The 24,195-nt window shown below is 38.5% G+C and overlaps 1 protein-coding gene across 16 annotated transcripts in view; it reads left to right on the top strand.

Annotated features, from left to right (window-relative positions):
- PLEKHA5 (pleckstrin homology domain containing A5) overlaps window positions 1–24,195 on the top strand; it is a 216,570-nt gene that overhangs the window by 99,048 nt on the left and 93,327 nt on the right. The window contains exon 1 of one of the 16 annotated variants that reach the window (XM_042466709.1): window positions 799–938. The exons of the other annotated variants lie outside the window; for them this stretch is intronic. The gene's annotated coding sequence lies outside the window, so the exon portion shown is untranslated. Of the gene's footprint in view, window positions 1–798; window positions 939–24,195 lie in introns of those variants that run through there. 16 annotated transcript variants of the gene reach the window in all.

Genomic DNA, 24,195 nt, shown 5'->3' with positions numbered 1-24,195 from the left:
CCTGACACTATTGTCTAGAGTACACTGTTTTATTTTGGGGATGGGATGTTCATCCTTTCAATTTGTACTCTCTCCTACCACACAATCAAAAGCGAAGTAGCAGAATTAAACTTAACAATAGATTGTAAAAACAACCTTTGAAGGAGTGACCTTTAAAATATGTTGAATGTAATCAATTCTTAAACTGAGCAGAACTAAGAAATGTGTTTACATGACAGAAATTGTACTCCCGACAATCCATTTTCTTGTTAAACATTAAGTCTCCGCTGTTAACTGTCTTTGGTGGGGAGGGCTGATTTTATGAATTAATCCTATTTTTGGAGAAAGGTGTGGGATACAAATCCTATAAAAATAAATTGAGAGTTCAAGAATCAATGCATCTTCCTTAAGAAGACAAGAAATGCCATGTTCACAATAAGCAACACAAAGTGTGGATGTTGTGATCATCTTTCTGTTCACAAATTGCAAAATGATACATTATTTAACAGCTCTGACAGATTTACATCCAGTTGTAAGAAGATGAGTACATTTAAAACACATTCACATACAGCCTGCTCTTTATATACTGGAAAGAAGCAAAACTAAATGTAATCAAATCCTTTGATGTTAGTAGAAGGAGATGAAGGATGTGTCTCAGTGAAAACTGTACGTGTGTGTTCATCCTCTTAATGTGTCTGTTTGCCAACAGTGTTTTACTTGAGAGAACAGTGCTGATAATTCTGAGGTTTGGTAATGTTTCAGAAGCTGTGTGACATCACTCCAGTATCGGTTTTCCAGCCAAGCTAGCAACTTGCACAGCCAGGATGCTTTTTCTTAGTGTCAGGGCTGTGTACAGCTCATTTGGCAAGCAGCTTCAAGACAAAAGGATTGTTCTTCTTTAGCTTTTCAAGCACTGTTTGTATTAAGGCTTTGGGAAGAATTAATTTATCTGAAAGTTGGTAAGTCTCTATTTTTGTGTGTGTGTGTGCCCGCATTTGCTTTCTCCAGCAAGAGATTCTTCTTTACTTTCATAAACAATTCCATCTTTTAAATGTGTTCAACTATAAAGTGCTTGAGCTGCACTTTACATTTTGAAAAGATGGTTTAGTGTGTGTTTGGGGTTTTTTGTTCTTTAGCTTTATTTTATCATTTGTGGTCACCATTAATTGCACATAACTACAAGGCTTTTGTTAAAAACAGATTGCTGTGTACTTTAAAAAATGAATAACAAGTTATAGAATTTGCATCCTGTGTGTAAAAGCAATATTAAATTAAATGGCTCAGTGAGACAGAAGGAAGAACAACAACAGCAATTTAAACAGTGCTCTTACCCTTAATTGTTAGGTAGATTAGATAAGGGTGCAAGGCTCTGATGCAATAGAAATTATTAATGGTGCTTTGACATTTTCTGTTGATTGTTGAATTATACTTACTGTTTTACATTACAAAAATAACTTCAAAGAATAAATAACCAGGGATGGTGATATGACACAGCAGGGTGGTGATATTATAGAAATTAACTAATTTGGTTATTGTTACATGAAAAGCAAGGTATGTTCAAGTGAAGGGGGAAAAAGACTGCTTTCATAGATGATATCAGTTCTCAGTGAAGGCACAATATTAATATAGTGGTAGAATATGATAAGCTAATTTAAGATTCTTAGGAAGATCTTTAACCAGCATTCGTCCACCTTTGCATATGTTTGGCTGTAGCAGTATCACCCATAACAGATGCTTGTATAAACCTTTATTAACAGGTTCCAGTGAGGCTTCACTTACTCCCATTTCCACCCCATACTCTTTTAATAAGTGCACATACTGAGAATCCTACCTGTCTTATTTTTAATTGGTTGAATAATATAATGACAGTTATTATGAAATTGTTTCCCAGACCTGTTTGAACATTACCATACAAAATCAGTGTTGTATATCAGCATTTAAAATGTGCTTCAATGCTGTAATAAAAGTAAATTATTTTTAGGCTTGCAAGAATTTGACAACTGAATTACATGTATGACCCCCCCCCTTTCTGCTTTTAAACTGCTTTCTCAAGCTTCGTGAAATAACCAAATACACTAAACTGAATCTTATTGGTTAATCCCAAGCAGTGTATACCGATGGAATAATTTGTTGACTAGTGAGTTACCACATGGGTAAATATTGATTCAATTGATTTAGTTGAGCTGGGAACATTAGAATTCAGGTCATTTCATTTTTGCCTGATATTAAAATCCTCCTTGTAATTATAGTTGCCAGAGTAGTTGTCCATTCAAAACATGGATAATATCATTCATGCAATATCAAAGCTGTTTTTGCTTTCATATAAAGTTTAACAGTTATTTAAGAATATTTAAAAATTGTTTGTAGTGAAATATATCAGTTTATCCTGACAGTGAGAATGTCAGGACTTCATGGATAATTATAATACTAAGAGCATCTAGTCCATCTTTTCTAGGATCCTTGTAGTGTTAAGCCCCAGCATTCTGCAAATGATAGATATTCATTTCTCGTAGGAGGAGAAACTGTGACTGGAATTTAAGACTCATTCAGTGCATTTTGTATTGAATTGGTATTTATTCTGGAGCTAGAATTGAATTACTCTGATACAATAACATTGATGGGGCAGTACTGTAAACTCCCAATCTAATGTTGCAAGTTCTATAGCCTTTTCTCTTTAAAACAGTAGAACAAAATGTGTATGGAAATATATTTTCAGATAGATCAGTGATTTCTGTTAAAATGCACTGAGGTGGCACATGTAGTTATCAGGAGTCCTCTTAAGATTTCAATATTTATGAATAAAATCCTTGCTTCTGGCTTAGCATTTTACTTGTAATATATGAATTATTTTAACATGTCCCACAAATCCCTTTAAAATATGATTTTTGTAGGACAGTTTTGTCTGTGGTGCATAACTTCTGTGGATGAAAAATTAACTGTTTTTTTTGGGGGGGGGGGGGGGTTAGTGGAATTCAGTGAACCAGCGTGACATAGTGGTTTGAGTGTTGGACAGTGACTCTGGAAACCAGGGTTCAATTCATGAACACCACAAGGTGATCCTGGGCAAGTTGTATGCTGTCAGCCTCATGGGAAAGCATTGGCAAACCTCCTCTGAACAAATCTTTCCAATAAAACCCCATTGTGGGGAGGGTATAAGAGATGGGGAGGGCACCAATTCCCCATCCACAATTAATGAAACTCTGCTCTGAGCTTTGCCCAGACCCAGTTTCAAGATAATTTTGTACTGTTGGGTATATGTATGTATCACCAAGTGCATTTATTATCTGTTATAGTCAACAACTGTCTACAGTACAACTACAAAGTCTTTAGAATGACATGCTTTTAAGTTCTTCATGTTTCTTGATCTGATCTTAGAAGGCAAACACAATCCAAAGTGTCTTCTCTCACAGTAAAATCATGCATAAATTTGGAATTAGGAGGAAGTAAAAATGTCAGTATCTAAAAATGACCAAGAACAGCATCCATTTGGCAAGAATATACTTGAAACAGGTGTGAGGAGACAGCAGCTTGTAGGCTGCTTGAAATCCCAAGAATTGTGCCATTTTTCCATCTCCTAAAAATGAAGCCTCCCCCTTCGAGGAAGGGCTTATGGCCTACTTGCCTTTTTAAAGATCTGGATGGGACTTCTCCTCTCCCATCATGAAATGACAGTATGGCTACTTCCTTTTTGGAAATATGACCTGTTCAAATCAAAACCCATCTTGGGTCTCATAATGAGAGAAAGGCTCATTAATTAAAGGATAAATGAGGTGCCAGGTATAGCTAAATAGCTGGTATCGTCCCCCCAGGGGCTTCGGTGAATTCTAATGTCCATTTGGAAAGTACTTTTTAAAAAAGAAAATGAAAATTTAGAATGTTGGGCAAAAATGGAATTGCAGATCTTCGGGGTCCTGGAGAGTAATGTGAACACCCAACTCTTGGCAGTGACCCACCTCTGCCATAAAATATTGGCATGAACAACTCGCAGTAATTTTTCAATTCTGTTTTTCTGTTCTTTCTGTAGATATTATTGCATGTACTATTGAATAAAAGCTGATCCAGAAATGCTAATTTGTTTTCTGCTGAAATGTCTTTTCACTGACTTCTAAGCGATTAGTAATTTGCATGTAACATTTCAAATTAATTGCATTCTACCATATGTTGCCATTACTCATTTCTTCTTTGCCACTAGACTAAAACTCTCACACATAAGACTCCCACAGAAAATCTGAAGCAGTTTCTTCAGAAAAGAAATGAGTAAGCTTCATTTTAGTTCTTTACAATTACAGATATTTTATTTGAATTGATGACAGAAATTTGTTCTCATAGAATATTAAATATTCAGGGTTAATTTTCTTTCTTATCAGCAGTAGTAACTCCAGGCTCAAAATCTTTCTCTTCAAGTTACCATAAGCTATCTTCAGATACAACAGTGCTGCCTACAGTGAGCAGTTCTAGATTTAAAATGTTTTTCTTTAACTACCCCTGCCAGATTTTAAGCAAGCTCAGGTTAGCATTTCCTTGTTTCCTTTCTAGTCTGCAAAGATGAATTGTAATATTTAATTGTCCTACTGTGTTTCATAATATCTGATCATATCTCACTTATTGTTTACCGTTTTATCCAAGGAAAACTATGCATGTGGCTTTGCAAAAGAAAGATGTGTCCCCTCCTTTGACCACCTATTTTTGGTCATAACTGCATTGAAATTGCCTTGCTGTTTTCATTGTTACCAATTTGCAAAGGGAAAGACTGATAATTATTACAGCAGGAACAGTTCTTCAAGTTTGACATAAACAACAATTGTGATTCACAATTCACCACTGAACCACCACATCAATACAAGGGGGATCTCAACGGGCAACCCTAACATAAATTTAGTATTAGCAAAATGTACATGTTCAGCGAAGGAGAACACTGAGGAGCTAAGTTGTTTGAAACTGAAAGAGTTTCTCTGGTTCCTTGACCAAATTCCAGGAACACATATAGAAACACCACTAAAGGTTCACATTTAATTTTCCAAGGAACTGTACTGTTGTTAAGCACTATTTTGTTCTTGTGTAAAGAAGCTGTGCATCACTCTTCCGATTTAGTTGAATGACACTTAAATATATGGATGTAGATTAGTTTATATTTGTTATAGTTATGCAGCTCATTTTCTACTTAACACATCCTTATTCTTCAAACTATAATCTGAATCACAATTTGTCATTCTACTTGCTGCCGTCTCAGTGGCAGCATAAGATGCAGTGTTTGGAATCCAGTAGTACATTGCAAAGTGCCAGCACTTCCCTCAGCTATAAGCTATTTATAGCACAGGTGTTTCAGCATCAACTACATCATTAGCATTGCTGCTCTAACACCTTCAGGTGGTGACTGATTGGCTCCACTATCTGCTGGAGGGAGACAAGAAATAATTGTACCATGGTCCCTCCACATTTGCTAGGGTTAGGGGTGAAGGACCCCCGTGAATGTGGAAAAACTGCAATTAGAGAGAAAAAAACACTGTTCTTTTTACCTGAGAGAACATCTCTTTAGGAATCTCCAGGTCCTCCAGTGCACCTCTGTGATCAACATCTGCCAGACGCTGATCATGGAATCATGCTGGAGAGCCTACAAATGCCTAGAGAAATGTTTTCTTTAGGAACTTCTTGGTTCCCCAGCACAACTCTATAGTCATCAGATTTGTGTTGGAGGACCTAGAGATTCCTAGAGAGAACACCTTAATCAAAACTACAAGTAACCAAATCCACAGAAGTCACAACTGCAAACGTGGAGGGTCACCTGTAGGTTTGGAAGAAGCTACTGGCTTGCATGAAAGAAAAGTTGATTGCTGAATTCTAAGGTAAGATTGGTAGATATTTGGCACTTCTCCAGATCTACTCATAATACACATGAGCTATTTGCATCAGGGCAGTTCAGAAACCCAGAAAACCCTGTGATAGGGTTGCCATAAGCCAGAAGCTACTAGAAAGCCCACAATAACTACAATAATACTCATAGAGCTCACTGAGTATGTATCCACACTGCAGGAATAAAGCAGTTTGACACTACTTTAACTGCTATTGCTATCCTACAGAATCCTGGGATTTGTAGTTTGGTTTTTGACCAAGCTGAATACCTCACCAGATTCTAGGATGGCACCATGACAGTTGGTGTGTTGTCAAACTGCCTTAATTCTGCGGTGTGGATGCATTCTGAATAACTCCTGGTTTAATCTATCTCACAGGATTTTTGTTTGGATAATGAATGGGATAGCTGCACCTTTAATGAAGTTGTTTCAAAGAAGGGCAGCATATGACTTGTAATAAATCATTGAAAACAGTTACCATATATACACGACTATAAGTGTATCTCATGTATAAAACTAGGGTAGGTTTGAGGCCAAAATTGGGATTTTTTTATATGCCCTGTGGATAAGTTAAGGCAAAATTTAGGGGCATCTAACAAAGGATCTAAAGGATGAAGCAAAGGAAAACAATGCCAAAGAACTTAAAAAATTCCAGCAGGCATAACTGTGCTCATCCAAAAGACTTGATTGATGAGAGAGTATAGGGGTTCACTGCTTCGAGGACAGATTACACTGTTGCCTTTCACCAAGGGAATGATTCCCGTTTAAAAAATAAGAGTTGATGGACAGTACTTACATTGACCTGTGGAAAAGGCAACTCAGGTTTTTGGGGTCAATTTTTTGATGAAAATTTCTATACTTATACATGAGTATATACAGTACTACATACTTAGGCTGCTGCCACGCTGCAGAAGTAATGCAGTTTGACACCACTTTAACTATCATGGCTCCACGCTATGGATTCCTGGAATTTGTAGTTTGTTATGGCACCAGAGCTCTCTGATAGAGAAGAATTAAATAGAGGTGTAAATATGCAAAAAAAATACAATTATAAGATTTAATGTTTGTGTGTGTGTGTGTGTGAGTGAGTGTGTAGCATATATTCCTTGGGAATGGAAGTAGTATCCTCATACAGTACTGAAAAACCAAAGGCTACAGTTCCAGATTGGTGGTTTGGGATCACTGAAACCAATATTTGCAGTGAGCATTTTAATTTAAAAGAAGCACATGCTTTAAGGATTACTGCTTCTGAATATGGACAACAGTATAAACTCTACCATATGCTGTTTTAAACTGTAGCTATGAAGCTGTCTACATATGCAGTAATCACACATGCCACTTACATTAGCATTTGCTTAAAACACAGTATTTTTCTACATTTTGATGGGGGGAAATGTAATGGACACATTTATATATCACCCATCATCCTATTCTAAATACATCCAATGTTTTTCTTTCTCATTTATTGTTAACTAGTTTAAATCTTGTGGTCTGGTCCCACTAGGATGGTTGTTAATACTACTTGAGCATTTCACAGTGTGGGTTTTCAAGTATGCCAGTGTTTACTGTTAACAGTATGATCATCTTCAACATTCAGGTTTCAGCTCACACAATAATTTATCAGTATATTTTAAGAGGTCTTGCACACTCCTGAATTTTAATAATTACTACTTTAAATTTTAAACTTGTCTGTGAAATGTTTCCCCCCTCAAAGTTGCCCAGTTTAGAATAAATATATTTTATTAGAGAGAAAGCCCTTTTCTCTCTAGGAATTTGGTAGTCCCTTCAGTAAGGAATGTTGAATACAACAGATTAAGTTAAAAATTAGATTTTAATCAGAATTTAAATAAAAGTTTCAGCTTTTTGGAAGAAAAATGTCTGGTAATGAAATTTGAATTCAGGGCAAATGTAGAGGGAAAATATTTACCTTTGGATGATGTTGTACCACAGTTCTCATCATCAACCCTTACCATTGGCCATGCTGGTTGTACTGACAAGAGTTGAAATCCAACAACAGCTAGGCTTCCCAATCCTTGCCTACACTCACCCTACACCTATGACCCTCTGTTTAAATAATTTAGTAATGGCTGGATTCAAATGAACTTCCAGAACATGGGCTGGATCCAAACATAGTCATACTTAGAGTAGAATTACAGAACTCATTGGAACTTAAATTAGTTGTGAGGAGCTAAATTATTTCAATGAATCTACTTGAATACACAACTCTAGATTCAACCCCATGAATTCTAGTGCTAGAAATGCACTTATTCCATTTCCCTCTTCCATTATCATCTTGCTCAACATACAATTTGTTGTGATTTCCAAATTGGACTAGCCTCAAATTATAGCTTTGAAACCATGGTTTGAAAACTAACCTCTAATGGTAATTGTGTGGTTGCAATGACATTGCTAAATTGAAATATCCTAGAAATAGAAAAGGAAATTGACAAGTGAGGAAGAGGAGAAAGTACACATTTGATTTTCGAGACCAAATGGATTAAACCAGTAATTCTCAACCCCTGGTCCTAAAAAAGTTTTGGACCTTCACTCCCAGAGGCTGTGGGCAGCAGGGTTCTGGAAGTTGACATCCAAAACATATAGAAGACCCTAGATTGAAAACCACTGGAATAAACAATTGGGTTTTTTATTTATATCAGTTTTTAAAATCATTTCCCCCTTGAGATTTAATCAGTCCTTTAAATAACATTAATTTAAATGATGCTATTCTCTTACATTTTAATAGCTAAAGAGAATTTTTAATTTTTTATGCTAATGGAAATACAAAATATTTTGGAAATATACTGAATGTATTGAGACTTGGAGAAAAAGTGGAACATAGGCGTGTTACACACCGCCATAAGGGACGTCTCTTCCAGACGCCCCTACTCCTATTACGGACAGAGTCCGTAACAAATGGCGGTGGCCGTTCCACATGGCCGCCGCCATATTGACGTAGCGGACGCTCTGCATCAGCACATCGCGCCCCGGAAGTGAGGCCGCGAGTGCGCAACTAGCGCCTCGCGGCATCTCTTCCAGCGAGCAAGAAGGAGTGCGATTTTCACGGGAACCACGCCATTTGGCTGCTGCAGTTCCCAGATGCAGCAACTGGCGGCGGCAACAGACCGCCGCATTTCGGCGGTCTGTAACCCGCCATAGTCTGCTTCTCCCTGTATGCATATATTTTGCAGAGTAATGAATTCTGTAATTGCTATCTACAGTGTGGCTTCCATTCTGGTAAATACATTTGGGTAGATTCCTATTTCAAAATAGTAGGCTTAGAATTACATGGTTAAATGTTTACACATGTGGAGAGCTATGACTATGTGCAGATTTAAAATCACAGAATGACAAAACAGAAGTTTCTTGTAGCAGACACAGTAAAATCTTTTTCACTTTCAGCTCACTAAGGAAAAAGGTGAGGAAGGAGGATGCCTAATATTTCTAGATGTATTTCTTTAACATTACTGGTGTAGATGACTTGCTTAATCTCAACTGTTTTGTTGTTTATTTTATCTTGGAGGGGAGTGATCTCCTTGTGTATTTTGCATGAGGAATAAAATATTGATTTACTGCAATGAAGTCATTGAAGGTTTCAGTAATGTTATGAAGTAAGCCTCAAAACTAGATAGACCTTGTAAATCTGAAGCAAACTTTTGGGATAAATTTCTAGTTTAAGGGTTCCATGAAAAGTGACCTTTTCGTAAAAATGAGTGACCTTTGTGACCTAATTGGTCTTTGTGTGATAAGCCAGCTTTCTTTGATCAGTCCTTTGAAACACCTGAATGAATCAGAGTAATTTCCAATTTCTAATCTGGGCTGTTGCCACACAGTAGAATTAATGTGATTTGACACTGCTTTAATTGTCCTCTCCTATGGGATGCTTGTATTTGAGGTTTTGCCATAGTATTTTTGTTTTAAATTCCTTTCTTTACCCCATATTGTTTTTCTGATTTAACCATCAAAATCCCATCACCACGCACAAACACCATTACTATTTCCTGACAGTAAGGGTTGTTCGACAGTGGAACACACTCCCTCGGAGTGTAGTGGAGTCTTCTTCCTTGGAGGTCTTTAAGCAGAGGCTAGATGGCCATCTGTTGGGGATGCTTTGATTGGATTTCCTGCATGGCAGGGGGTTGGACTGGATGGCCCATGCGGTCTCTTCCAACTCTATGATTCTATTTAGCCCACTAGTAGGAAAAACAGTTATCTGTATATTGCCTACATTTTAAGCTGGTTCAAATGAACCATAGTTGCTGGGTTTATGAGCCAAGAAGTTGTTCTCAACAGAGACTAAAAAAAATGATCCTGTGGTAGAAATATATTTCCAGTTCTAAATATCCATCGTTCCACTGGTTGAGAGGGGGGATTGGGTTTTGGTGCTGTGCTTCAGAGATGCATGTCTGTATGTTGGGAGTGATCCTGCTTTCTTACGTCTAAAATGTATCCAGTATTTGTCACTCTCAGTTGAGATATACTGTATCATATCCTATCATCTTTGTTAAGTGTACAGATGTCCTAGTTGAATCAAGATAGAATGTAAGATTATGAATTATGGTAAGCAGACATCATGAAGTTAGTTATAAATTCTGCTAAAACCAATATGATGTATATAGACTTTTCCATTTAAGCAGTTACTATTTTAGTAGTAGGGCATTAGCCAAATTAGCTTACAGTGCTGTACTTTATATTACATAAGCTATAAAACAATTCTGGCCACTTAGGTATGATAGAATGCCTGGTTTAGCTGAACATGTTCTCTGTCTTTTGTTAACATAAACCCATTAAACCTGTGTTGTGATCATTTACACTTGTGCTATGGCCTTTAAACAAATTATGTTATAGTGCTCTTATCTTAGTAGCCTTCACTCACTCCTGCTTCTATCTATCCCCAACAAATGAAGCTCAGTTCTTTTTTTCTGCCAGTAAGCAGACAGTCTGTAAACAAACTTGAACAGTAAATTCACACTTGGTTGTAAATCAACTATGTAGCATGTTATAGAAAACAAAAATTAATTTGGGGTTGTCAGTACAAAAGCAGAAACAATTGTGCTTTGGGAATTTATGTCTGTCATGCTTAACTCTTCACATTCAGTCACTTGGATTGTCTGTAGAGAACACCATAGAGCATTAAATTTTAATTATGTCTTCTGTTTTGTATGGGGTACAGCTGCCTCATCAGGAACAGCATTTGGGTACTTTACTTGGAAAACATCTGGAATCAGTTGTCGCCTTGAGCGTCAAGCCATGCGAACCCTGGGCTTTTCCTACCAAAAAAGACTGGAAAAGTCTCTAATGGAACCTGTTGGAGGGCAGTCACCAGATGTGACTTTTTTGTTCACATTTGTTCCATAGATGATAATGGAAGTGTGCTTGATTCTGAAGCATTATGAGGCTTCAGCAGTTTTGATATGGGGCCCAGTTTTCATAGGTGAAAACTAAGGCCTTCAGCTAAACTAGGCAGAACAGACGTCACCACAATGCTAGTACTGTACTCTGTATGCTTTTCCTGAAAGTTATTTATCAAAAACATGTTAACTCCTATCTTGTAAATGAATAAAACTGCAACATTTTTAGTTAAGCTGAGAAAATGTGACTTTGTGTGACTAACATCCTGCTCACGCAGAGAGTATGAGTCTGGACAATGAGTCTGCAAGGAAATTTTCAAGCATTTGGCAAACTCCACTCAAAGAGATTTTGAGTTAAAATATACTGTTATCTACATTTTATATTTAGAAAAAAATCTGTGTGTGTCTAGAACTGCAGTGCACACCTTAAATAGTCTAAAATGAGTTACTGTAATAAAGCTTGGATTTAAGCTTCTTGCCAACCTACTTAAATACCTTTAACTCTCCCAAATTGAACTGTTCAGTAGTGTTAATATTACTAAAAAGCTGCTCTATACTCCTTCCAGTGTGGGAGGATTTCGTTTGGTGAGTGGAGTGATTTGTGCAAGAGCCAGATGCTTTCTCTTACATGATTTCAACTATTTTTATCCCTAGCCTTCATCCTGAGAATGAGGAAAGAGTTGATTTTATTTTTCAAGTTCGGAGTAATGTAGAACTTGGCACTAGATCCTGTCTGATCTGGAAAGCTAAGCAGGCTCAGCCCTGGTGTACTTGGATGGGAGACTGCCAATCAATACCAGGTGTTGTAGGTTATATTTCAGAGGAAGGAACTGGCAGAACTATGAACCCCCCCCCCCCACACACACACCTTAATGCTTAATGTTTAAGGCCAGCCAGTCCCTTTGGAACAAATGAGCACAAGCACCTTCAAGTTGTGCTTCTTCATTCCAGAAGGTGATGGCTGGTGGGCTCCCACATCTCCTTCCCCAACTTTGGAGTAAGCAAGGAGAACAGAAAAGTGCTTCTCACTCCTTCTAAAGGCAGAAACCAGTGGCTGGCAGGCTCTGCCTCTGGGGAGCACATCAGCTGCCCTTTTGCCTTTAGAATAAGCGAGGAGAAAGGAAAGGTGTGTTCCCTAGAGATCAGGGAACCCACTAGCCACCCACTTCTGCCTTTGGAAGGAGTACTGACAAGGGAAAGGCATTTCTCCTCACTTCTTCCAAGAGCAGAAATTGATGGCTGATGGGCTCTCCTGCCTCTTTGGAAGAACAGCAGCTGCCCCTTTTTGCCTTTGAAAGAAAAGAGCACACGTGCCACAGTAGGGCCTTAAAAGTACTTCTGCTCATTCGTCGTAAAGGCAGAAGTGGTCTAGTCTAGAAGAAAATACATCCCATTTAATTATTGATGGAAACTCTCAAATAATTAAATCTGTGAACATTAAACCCGTGGAAGGTTTGATTGTACAGTATATTCTTCATGAAACTGGATCTTTTAGGTTTAAAAAGTTGTCCTACATTGAAGCAACAGTTAATCCTATGCCCCAACATGATTTTTAAGAGCCATTTTAAACTGTAGTAGAGGAATAAGAGTTTCTTTATACACACACATGCTACAGGGGACCACAACAAGCTAGGATTATATGTGTATACCCATGTTTTACACATGTTTAAATTACTTGGCAGCAGGGCATTTATGATTTTGAAATGCGTGTTGTATGAGCATGAAATATAGAACTGTGGCAGTTGTAAAATGTGGGGCATTTAGGGAATAATTCCAGTACATTTCATTTGTGCCCATTGGGGAAAGATGGGGTTGAGAGCTATAATATTTGGCTTCTTTTAATACAATTTAGTATGGTTTATTGCATTTTTATTTTTTTGGATTGAACAAAATTGTTGTTTGACTCTTCAGAAAATTGTGATCCAAATGATCACCAGAGATTTTCAATGTTTACCAAAAAAACTGTTTGGGGAACTGCAAATCTGAAGTATCTCCATTGGAATGACAAGCCATTAATCATCATTGAGTATCTGTCTGCATATGCTAGGTCTGTCATAGTCTTTCTTTTCTTTTCTTTTCTTTTCTTGAGTCATCATTTTTTTCTCTTCAGCATTCTCAGTTATGTAAATAAAAAATGTCACACCTGTCAAGGAAATCTCCCAGAAGTTAGAAAGCTGGTGATGCTGGTTTCCTTATTATGTGCCTTTCAGTGAAAGTTTAGAAGTAGCAGATCTCATTATAACTGTAGATGAAAATGTGTGGAGTTCTCAGTTTATATTCTGGAAGGTTCAGTAATAGAATAATATTGCTCATAGACATACAGATAAATCCCGAAGAGAAAACTGGTGTCTTTGTGCCTGAATCGTATTGCTAGTATAAATGTGGACATACCATGTTATTGTTGAGTCAATGGGTCTACTTTGGATTGGAGTAAGAATAGTATTTAGTCCTCTGTATTGACTGAAGTCCTTGCAATTAAGGCTACTGATACTGGTTACCTTAACATGACTTAAACTCTCACTGCTATCATAATGTCCTTTCTGCAACTATGAGACCAGTAAGCGTAACTTTGAATTTGATTAATAGATTAACATGTGTGTTACAAAAAAATATTTTTGAGTCTATATGAAGAAGTACCAATAGAAGAAATACCATTTGTATGTTCATGAAGAATATCTTAGGTCTCATGGCCTGTTGTAATGCAAGCAGATATTGCAAGTGCTCTCTGTTAAATGAATCACACAGCAATCAGCTAAACTTGTGAGCTATCTGCCAGGATAGCTTATCCAGGATAAATGCCAGATTTGTTTCCTTACTAGCCAAATATATTATGCATACACTTCTCCTTTGCTGATTCTTGAGACAACCTGCAAAAGCCCAGTAAGAAGGAAAGAAATCTATGGTGCGTTACAGACCGCCCGTTTGGGGCGGCCTGTAACTGGCCCTTTCCCCGCTAGATCAGGGCCTCAACTGCCACAACGGCAGCCTCTGAGGCCCCGATCCGCCGCTTTCCAGGCTGTGGGGAAGCAGCAAAAGGCCACTTCCCCGCGGCCTGGAAAGGGGTGTTCTTGGGGCTTCATGCCCCAAGGACATCCAACGGCGGCAGGGACGCAGAGAAAGGGGCCGTTCGGCCCCTTTCTCATTTGTGCCGCTGGCGCAGTTGTGTAGAGGCTGTGCCAGCGACACAAATTGTGGGAGGAGCTCCGAAACGGAGCTCCTTCTGGGGCCGCGGAAAGGGCGCCCCAGCGCCCTCGCATGGCCCCACTACGTCACTTCCACGCCGCCCCATTTGGAGGCGGCGCGGTCGTGAAGTAGTCATGGTGGCGCCCATGTGTATAGGGCGCCCCCATTTTGTACTTCCTGGGGACGTACTAGGGTTAGGTGCGTACGTAAGGCACGCACTTTCCCTAACCCTAGTACATCCCCAGGACACACTTTACGCCCGTGTGGAACGGGCCTATGCGATCCTTCCTCTACAGTCTCCAAATAGAGGAAGAGCCAAGGTGGGTTTTTTTGTTTGGTCTGCAAGTAGGAAAAGAAAAGAAAAAAAAGATGCTGTCTCCATGAAAGCCCAATGGATTGGAATGAATTGGGTCCTTCAACTGGCAGAAGGAGTTTATGTCAATGGAAGCATCCAGTTGGATTGTTCCCAATGTTCAAAAACTCTGTATTTGGGAAAGAGACAGTGCTAAAAATGTATATGCAGCCTTTGAACAGCTGATTGTTGGTGTTCTGTTTGTATGTGGCCTACCTGAACTGGAGAGATTTCCTTGTTACTGCATGTCCCTCTCCTTCTTTTCTAACTCACTCCCCACACACATTGCTTTAATTTATGCATGTGCTGACTCAGGATGGAGGGCTTAAGATATACATAGGCGCGTTACCGACCGCCCCTTTGGGGTGGCCTGTAGGCGCTCCTTTCCCTGCCAGATTGGGGCCTCAGCTGCCAGAACGGCAGCCTCTGAGGCCCCAATCCACTGCTTTCCACGATGCAGGGAAGCGGCCAAAGGCCGCTTCCTCGCGGCCTGGAAAGGGGTGTCCTTGAGGCTTCATGCCCCAAGGACACTCGACGGCAGCGGGGAGGAGGAGAAAGGGGCCACTCGGCCCCTTTCTCCCTTGCGTCGCTGGTGCAGCCGTCTAAAGGCTGCGCTGGCTACACAAATCGTGGAAGGAGCTCCGTTTTGGAGCTCCTTCTAGCTCCGCTGAAAGGGCGCTCTATGCATTTAGAGGCGGCACATTCGTGATGTCGTAATGGCAGCCCCTATGTGTATAGGGCGCCGCGATTTTGTACATCCTGGGGATGTACTAGGGTTAGGTGTGTGCGTAAGGCATGCACTTTCCCTAACCCTAGTACGTCCCCAGGATGTATTTTACGCCCGTTTGTAACGGGCCACAGTGTACTTTCATGGTACTTTTTGAAATATGAGAAACCTGGGTGACACATTACACATCAGGAAAAAAAAGTGTTGACACCTGGGCATTTAATTCTACTTCCTGATGTGCCAACACTTATTTTTCTAAAGATTAGGCTGCCCCAAATGTCTTTCTTAACTTCAGGAGTTAACATTAGGCAAACTGATTCCTTGTGTGACAAAACACGCCCAATCTAGATCTAGTGGCAAACTCCCACCCCCTTAGATTATCCTCAGATCTTTCCAGCAAACTAAAAAAGTGTGATCATGATTGCATATCAAATTGTGTGGGAGCAGGAGAGATGATTAATGCGGATTTCAAACCTGATGTTTAACAGTTAAAATGAATACCTTTGTGTGAGAATTCAATTACTTGGTGTTCACTATAATATTCTTTTGTTCCCTTTCTAGTTAAGTATTCTGATCGTGAAGCTGTATAGTCATCTGGGTTCCAGGAAAATCTTTTCTGTACAAAGCTTTCAAACAGTTCTCTTAAACAGATTAATTGAGGGGAAAGTTTATATGTTTGGATGTACAAAAGGGCTTATGCATGCAATTTAGAATGACATTTTTTGGAAAATGGCAGGAGCATGTATAGCCACAGACCACATCCTTTCTAGTTCCAAATAGGATTATACTTTTAATACATTTTCCTCCACAGTCATGCAATATTTTACTAACTTTAATGTATTATATTTTCCTCACTGAAAAGTAAATAAATCGTAGCACAAAGATAACAAAAATATTGCTGACTTTTTGCTCTTTAGGAATGGAAAATTCCTTATTTTGAAGTTTAGTTGGACAGGCTTGATTGTGTTCTCCCTGTAATTTTAGGGCTCATGTTTCCTCATGCATTTGCAAAAATTAAAGGTCTACCCGTTTCACCATATATTAAATTACTGTTAAAGCAGTAAAGCAAATGCTTTTGTGTTATTTGGAATAATAATAAATGTTTTAAGATATTTTAATTTAAGGTAATTTAAAAATAATATAAGTTAAAATTTTAAGATGAATTAAAAATTCAATAATGAATGTTGTCTGTTTAATGAATTAAACTTGGTAGTGTAGGATTCATTAAAATTTAAATTAGGCTTACAGGAGATAAGCAAATGGAAGATGCTGGCATTGTGCATACTTTTTTCTCTTTTCCAGCATTATATAACTGTATATATCAAGAAACAGGGCTGAAGGGGAGGGTATACATACAATAAATAAATAAATAAATAAATAAAGGGCTGTACAGATAATGCCAGTGTATGCATAAGGTGATGTTAATGTATGCATCACTGGAAAAGAGAAAATGCACTTGTAAAATGAGAACATTATTTATATGCAAAGATTAAATTTCACAAATAATTTCCATAATTCAGAAGTTTCACAGCACAGGGAAGATAGAAACTGGGTGACTGGTGTGCCTGTTCAGCCTACTTTCAGATGCTAACTTTAGATGGGCAATCTCAAGGCCCTGCTTTCACTTCCTGTAATTCCTCATCTTTAAACTGTACTTAAACTGGATAGCCCCTCAAACAGACCATTCTGCCCTGTAAAATAGAACACATTACCTACTTTGATGAGACAGGGCTATGAAGATAGGAAGAAGTTTGTTTCTCAAAGAATCATGGAATCATAAACAGTGAAGTGACTGCAAGGGCCGTCCAGCCCAACTTCATGCCATGCAGAAATACACAATCATCACATCCCCAACAGACGTTGTAAGTGCCCTGATATCCTCATAAACCAGCTATATTTTGATAACAAATTGCTGGAGGTCAGCATGGGCTGCATAGGCTGCAATGATTTACGAAGCTCCAGAAAAGGTAGTATTGTGAATATAACACGTAGACCCTGGACAAGTGGAAGGCTGAAAACAATGAGGAAGAGGCATTATGGAGAAAGTCTAGGCTTGAGGCTAGTTTCAAAGTATAAATATAACCAGGAAAACTTGGCCCCTTTGCTACAGCCATAACTGCAGTCAACCCTCTACTTTGCAGATGACTGTTGCCCTTAAACTATGAGTCTGAGCTTCTCCTATCCCTACTGAACCAGAGTGCCCAGAACTGGACAGAATATTTCATATGAGGTCTGACCAAAGCAGAATAGAATGACCCTACTACTTCCCCTGATCTAGACACTACTCCTATTGATGAAGCCTAGGATCACATTGATGTTTTTTAGCTGCTACATCACTGATGTTCAGCTTGCAGTCTAATAAGACTCCTAGATCCATTTCATCTGTGCTGTTGTCAATAACCTGTACAGTTGTCAGTCTGTTCATTTCATTTTTTGCCTGCCTTTGTGTAGTACCTTGCATTTATCAATGTTCTCAGTAACGGAAACCATTGTTGAGGGCAGTTGATACAGCATAGGCATAAGAAAATACTACTTAATACCCATAATTATCTGCAGAACAGGATGAGATTATAGCCTCTAGCGAATTTGGATTTGAAATGTTCTAGAACAATCTAGTAAGTATATCAGTAACTGTTAACTATTATGAGCTTCCATTTTTCGGAGGTAGTCTGCCTCTGAATAGCACTTGTAAGGTCCTGAATAAAGTGGACCTTTGGTTTGATCCAGAAGGCCTGCACACAGATTTTCAGGTTCAGCTTCCAAGTAGCTTAACTCCGCATATTAGGTCCTCTCCTCTGTTTCACAAGCAACTGTCAGATGAGAGGAGAATGTCCAGCATAGACAAAACTTTCTTGTCAGGAGTTGTAAGAACACAGTTATGTCTGATCACAGATCTAAAAAATTAAAGTCAGATGTTTCTGTTAAGTGTACCCAGTCACTTTTACCAAGATGCAGCTAGAAAGACTTTGGACTCCAGTGCCTTGTGCTGAAATGTAATATTGAGTCTGCAGCTTTGTAACTAAGAGCCTACAAGTAAGAGGATTTAGAATGTGTGCTGTCTCAGTTTCTGGTGAAAATGTGTCTCAGCCAGCTGTGCCCACTTTTGAAGGTTTCTTGTCCATTTGTGTGTGTGTGTGATGGGAATGTGTATATGGGTTACATATGGTTTTGAAAAGAGGAATAGCCTTGCATACCAATGAAAAACCTAAAGGAATTTCGGCTCACCTTTTATTTTTAAAAAGTTGATACTGTGATATACTCATATGTAGTACAATACTCAGGATAGAGGCTACTGTCAGAACAGAAGACAGAGAAACAGAATGGTTCCCAGTGGGCAAAGGGGTAAGACAAGGCTGTATCCTTTTGCCCTATCTGTTCAACTTATATGCAGAACATATTATAAGTAAAGCAGGCCTGGACACAGAAGAAGCAGTGAAAACAGGAAGAAGGAATATCAACCGAAGGTATGCAGATGACACCATAGTACTAGCAGAAAACCTCACAGACCTGGAACATCTACTAAGGAAGATCAAGGGAGAAAGTGCAAAGGCAGGCCTACTGTTGAACGTAAAGAAAACAAAAATAATGACCACCGAGGACCTTCACAAGTTCAACCTAAACAATGAGGAAATAGAAATAGTAAAAGAATTCTCATACCTTGTATCAAACATTGATAGGAACAGGGACTGCAGCCACGAAATCAGAAGAAGGTTAAGAATGGGAAGGACAGCTATGAAAGAAGTAAGAAAAGATCCCCAAATGCAAAGATATACAATTGAGCACAAAAATTAGAATCATACAAGCCATCGTATTTCCTGTTACCATGTATAGATGTGAGAGCTAGACAGGTAAGAAAGAAGATAGGAAGAAAATCAATTCATTTGAGACATGGTGCTGGAGAAGGTGTTGAGGATCCTGTGGACAGCCAGAAGGACAAACAAATAGGTCCTAGAATAGATCAAGCCAGAAATCTCCCTGGAAGCCAAGATGACAAAACTGAGGTTGTCATACTTTGGACACATCATGAGAAGGGAGGACTCATTGGAAAAAACAATAATGCCAGGAAAGGTGAAAGGAAATAGAAAGAGAGGAAGGCTGCATGTTAGATGGATGGACACTCTTAAGCAGGTCCCAGGTATGGGTTTGCAGGAATTAAGGAAAGCAGTGGAGAATAGAATGTCTTGGAGATGTCTGATCAGTAGAGTCGCCACAGAGCAAAGAAAGGAATGCTGGTAACACAAGATATTAAAGTACATTTCTGTTTTTATCTAACTCTGTATTTTAAAAATAAAATCTAGTGTAAGAGATCTGATAGTGTTAGTTGATGAACTATTTATTCCAGAGAATAGATGTCTTCCTAGGTAACATACTGGCAGCTATTAATTAAAAGAATATCAAAAAATCAATGCTTACTACTTGAGAGAAGACAATCAAAAGTGAGTTAAAATTCCAAGCAGGTATATTTAATTAACCTGCAAGAGAATGTACTAAAATTATGTGCTCTGCAGTAGAGCATAGAATCAGACAGCAGTTCAGCAAATAAACAAACTGCTTGAGAAAGTTTCCCAATTTTTTTCCCTAGCAAGCTTCAGAGACAACTGCCTAGACCAGTGATTCTTAACCTTTTCTTTACCAACCCCCCTCCCTTTTTAAAAAAAAATATTGTTTGTTGCTGTGGACCACAAAGACCTAACTCACGTTTTAAGAGCCTAAAGTGGATCAAATATTTCTGTAAAGTTGTTAATTAAGGGTCTTCAGATTTAGACAGTAGAGAGAAATAAGTAAGTGCACACTCCTATTATATTTTTATTGGAATAATTCCAGTAACAATAACAATAACAATTTCTGAGTGCCAAACCACAGCCTAATATTACTTGTTAATTGTAATTAGTTAATTAATGAGAAGGTGAGTCAGTGTGATATAGGCTCCATACAGACAGACCAAAATAAAACTGCTTCGGGTATCTTTGGAGGTATGCTGTTTAAATGTTGCATGCATCCTGAGACTAGAACACTAGCAGAGAGGAGCTGTGAGAGTGCTGGGGGGTGGGGGGGGGGGAGCAGGCTCCTGGCATCTTTGTTAATTGGTTTGCTTCCCAGCAACCAAGATAGGGAGCCAGGGCCATTGACTGTTGGGGTGTGTTGAAAAAGATCACAGCAGAGTCATAGCAGAATGTCAACAAAAATAGAGCTTTTCTCAGCAGAGTGTAGAACAAAATAAACAAAGCAAAAAATATAGCAATGTGGCTAAGTACAAATACACACTGCAAAAATAAATCAGCATAGCATAACTTCCTGCATGCTAGCAGTACTACAACTCCCTAGCAAGGAGAAAAAAACATACTTCCCAGCAACATGGAAAACAACAGGCTCCTGGCCAGCATGGAGAGCAATACACTCTCAAAAATCCAAGCAGATTCCCAAAGCAGTTATACTCTGCTAAGTGACTATCATAACCACCTGGCCTAATTGCCAGTGCAGGCTTATCATCATGGACTTCACCTGTCACTCTGCTACACCCTCATCCAGTCACTTGGTATGCAAACTGGCATACCCTGTCATTGACACCACACAGCAGAGCTGGGAGTGTGCTTAGGCTCTTGCTATCTGTTCAGAATGTAGTTACCTAGAATCTAGGGAGTCTTCTTTTCTTTCCTTCATGGATCTCCTTTGAGAGCATTGTGGTGCCCAGGGGTCTGCAGTCTACAGTTTAACAACTGCCAGGCTAGCCTAACAGCATAACAAAATAGGGAATTACAGTTCTATGTCATTGTGCAAGTGGAACCTAAATGTATTAAAATGTAAAAAGGAATGGTGATTTTAATTAGTGAAAATCTTCCCTTTGTAGCCATACAGTGACATTATTTGTGGATCATTGGTACAAGGTGTTAATATTTGTTAATATTGATTTTGCTAGTGTACAAACTATTCTAACTACAAACAAATAGTTTTCTTCCATTATGAGGAAGGAATGTGGGCATTATATACTCAGACTTCTGTAATGATCATAAATGTATAATGGTGGGAGCGTGCTGCAATTGAAACTCCAACATACGTGAAATTTGCCTTATGCGGGGAGGGAGAGTCCAGAACAGATCCCCATGTATGGCAAGGGCACACTGTACAGTGGACCTTTGTTATACACTGGGGTTTGGTTCCAAGATCCCCATGGATAACACAATCTGTGTAAGCTCAAGTCCCATTAAATATAGTGACATAGTAAAATGATGTCCCTTTTAAAAAATGCAAAATCAAGGTTTGATTTTTGAAATTTATATATTTTTTTTACATTTTCAAACCATGGATACTTGGATCCGTGTATTAAAAATCCATGTATAAGAAAGGCCGACTGTATATTAAACATTTATATTTCTCGTCTTGAAAATGTCCATAGCAACTAAGCAATCAATCAGTTTTTGTTGTCTTCTGTTCCATTCTACCCTACATTCCTCCCTTTTCAAATGGTACTGTCAGATGTAACCAAACAAGCAAACTATTTTCTCTAATCATAAATTCACAATCTCATACCAACAGTTTTCTTACAGGAGTTATATACATTGTTCTCCTGTTACAGATGCTTTTTCTTATCATGCCCCTTCCCTGCCGCCATTTCATCTGTATGCAAAGCTGTCAGAAATGGCGGGGGAGGGGGCATGATAGAAAAGCATAGGAGTGTGTCTCTTGTTACAAAGGAAACATTTAGAAAGTATAGTTGTTTTAATTTAAAAATGCCAAAATTCAGGCCAAATATATAGCCTTTTGTACTTCTACTGGCACATTTCTACATTTTGCAGTGGTGCTATTACAAATCTGCATAGCAACATCTGACACCTCTGCCAGAGAGAAAATTAGAAATAGTCTTTCATGAACAATTGGGGAAGACAAACAAAAACACACTCCACATTACTCAGGTTCACCTGAGAAGGGAATTTACTTGGCCCGAAAGAGAGAGGGGAGATTCTCAAAAGAGAGGGGACACAAGAAGAAGAGACACAAAAAGAAAAGGGGTGGTTCCATTGATTGCTGGAATACTGCTGACACATGGCCTTTAAGAGATTACATCCAAGAAAGTGAAGTCATCGGAAATGAAGTTCCATTAGAAAAAAAGGCAGAAAGTATCCTTGAAAAAAGAAGGCAGTGATGTACAGAAATAATATACTTTCTTATTTCTTGGCGGCACACTGGGATTCTCAAGGAATAAGATTTTAGCATTCTGAAATTAATAAAAATAAAAGTCAATATATGAAACATATGTTCAAAAAGCATTTGTATTCTCTTGTACAGAAATGGGAACCTGTGGTAGGACTAAGGGCTAATTTTCTGTCATGGGCCCTCTTGAATGCCATATAGACTCTCAGAATGACAAAACAAAAACAGAAATTGCAAGAAATCCAATTTTCTAGCAAGATCATACTTTTTAATGTTGAACAGTTTGGGAGTGGGGATGTGAACCTATTTAAAAGGTGAATTATATCTCAGTGGGGTTTTCATGATAGGCAGTTCAACTTTTGGGGTTAGGCAGAAAAAGAGTGATCCAAGGAATCTGAACTGATCAAGGCCTTCAAAAGCAGTCAGGGCTGGAGATGGGGGCTTCATTTTGTCCCAGAGCTTCCGTTTACCCACCCCTCCCTTAACAACTCCAATATCCAGCTCAACTAACTTGTATCATCAGTGAGAAAGTAAGACATATACCCCTGGTGTTAGCTGGTTATTTTAATCCAACAGTGGATTGTATTTTGTCTCTTGGATTTAGACAAAATGAATTCACCCAGGATATAGAAGCAGTTTACTGAAAGAAACTGTAATAGACATTAATCTCTCCTTTATTTCCTGGATAAACAATTACAATTATCCTTGTTTAGACAAGTTTAATATTTTAGGGCTTGTTCATTTCAATTTTTTGTGTATCACAGTAGGTAGAAGCAAGTCCTTTAAAATCACAAAATGTTGCTTTGCTTGATAAGAGAGAGGTCTCAGAATCTTCATCTGTCTTCAGTTAGTGTGGGTGTATTTATCATGCTTCTTGCTGAGAAACAAAGCTTTTAATTTTGTACTGTAGTTTTTTGTGTGGAAGGGGACTTACGATTAGAGCATGGCTGTGTGAAATTGCAAAGTGATTAAGATCTAAGAGTTTTAACAAAAGTACTAACCGTGGAATTGTTAGGATTATCTTGCTGAAGTTAAGACTTTTGGGGTGAGCAGCATATCAAATGCAGGATTTCATTTTTGCCACTACTGTATATTGCTGAACAATATGGAAGAAAAGTTGGTAACACTCTTTTAAAGCATCATGTTCAACAGTACAGAACTTAAGCAAATTTTTACTGTTAGGTTGAGTTTTTGTGATGTGTGTTTATCATCTGAAATAAAAGGCAGCTTTGTTTTAAGCATTTTTAAAATGAGATTTTATTAATATTTTAAAAGGGGGAAATTGGCCTCTGTCTTTGCTAAACCTAGGCTTGAATCAGGTCATCCAGTTGATGCACTTTCTTAACAACTGTACAAGAACAACTTCATGACTTTTACATTACTGGAAGTTTCTCCTTTGAAAACACACACATGCACTTTCTTGTGTATACTCCTAGTACATATGTATATAAGAAGTGATTTATCAAATCTATGGCCTGTTACAGACTGCCAAAATAAAGCTGCTTCAGGTCTCTTTGAAGGTATGCTATTTAAATGATGCATGGGTCCTAAGAGACCGGAGGTTGCACCAAAGCCACACTCTACAGTATTCCTAAGCACTGGAGTGCA

Source organism: Sceloporus undulatus, chromosome 5 (genome assembly GCF_019175285.1).
Source record: "Sceloporus undulatus isolate JIND9_A2432 ecotype Alabama chromosome 5, SceUnd_v1.1, whole genome shotgun sequence".
Taxonomy (NCBI): domain Eukaryota; kingdom Metazoa; phylum Chordata; class Lepidosauria; order Squamata; family Phrynosomatidae; genus Sceloporus; species Sceloporus undulatus.
The sequence above is the reverse complement of the archived record's forward strand: the minus strand, read 5'-3'. Positions and strand labels throughout refer to the sequence as shown.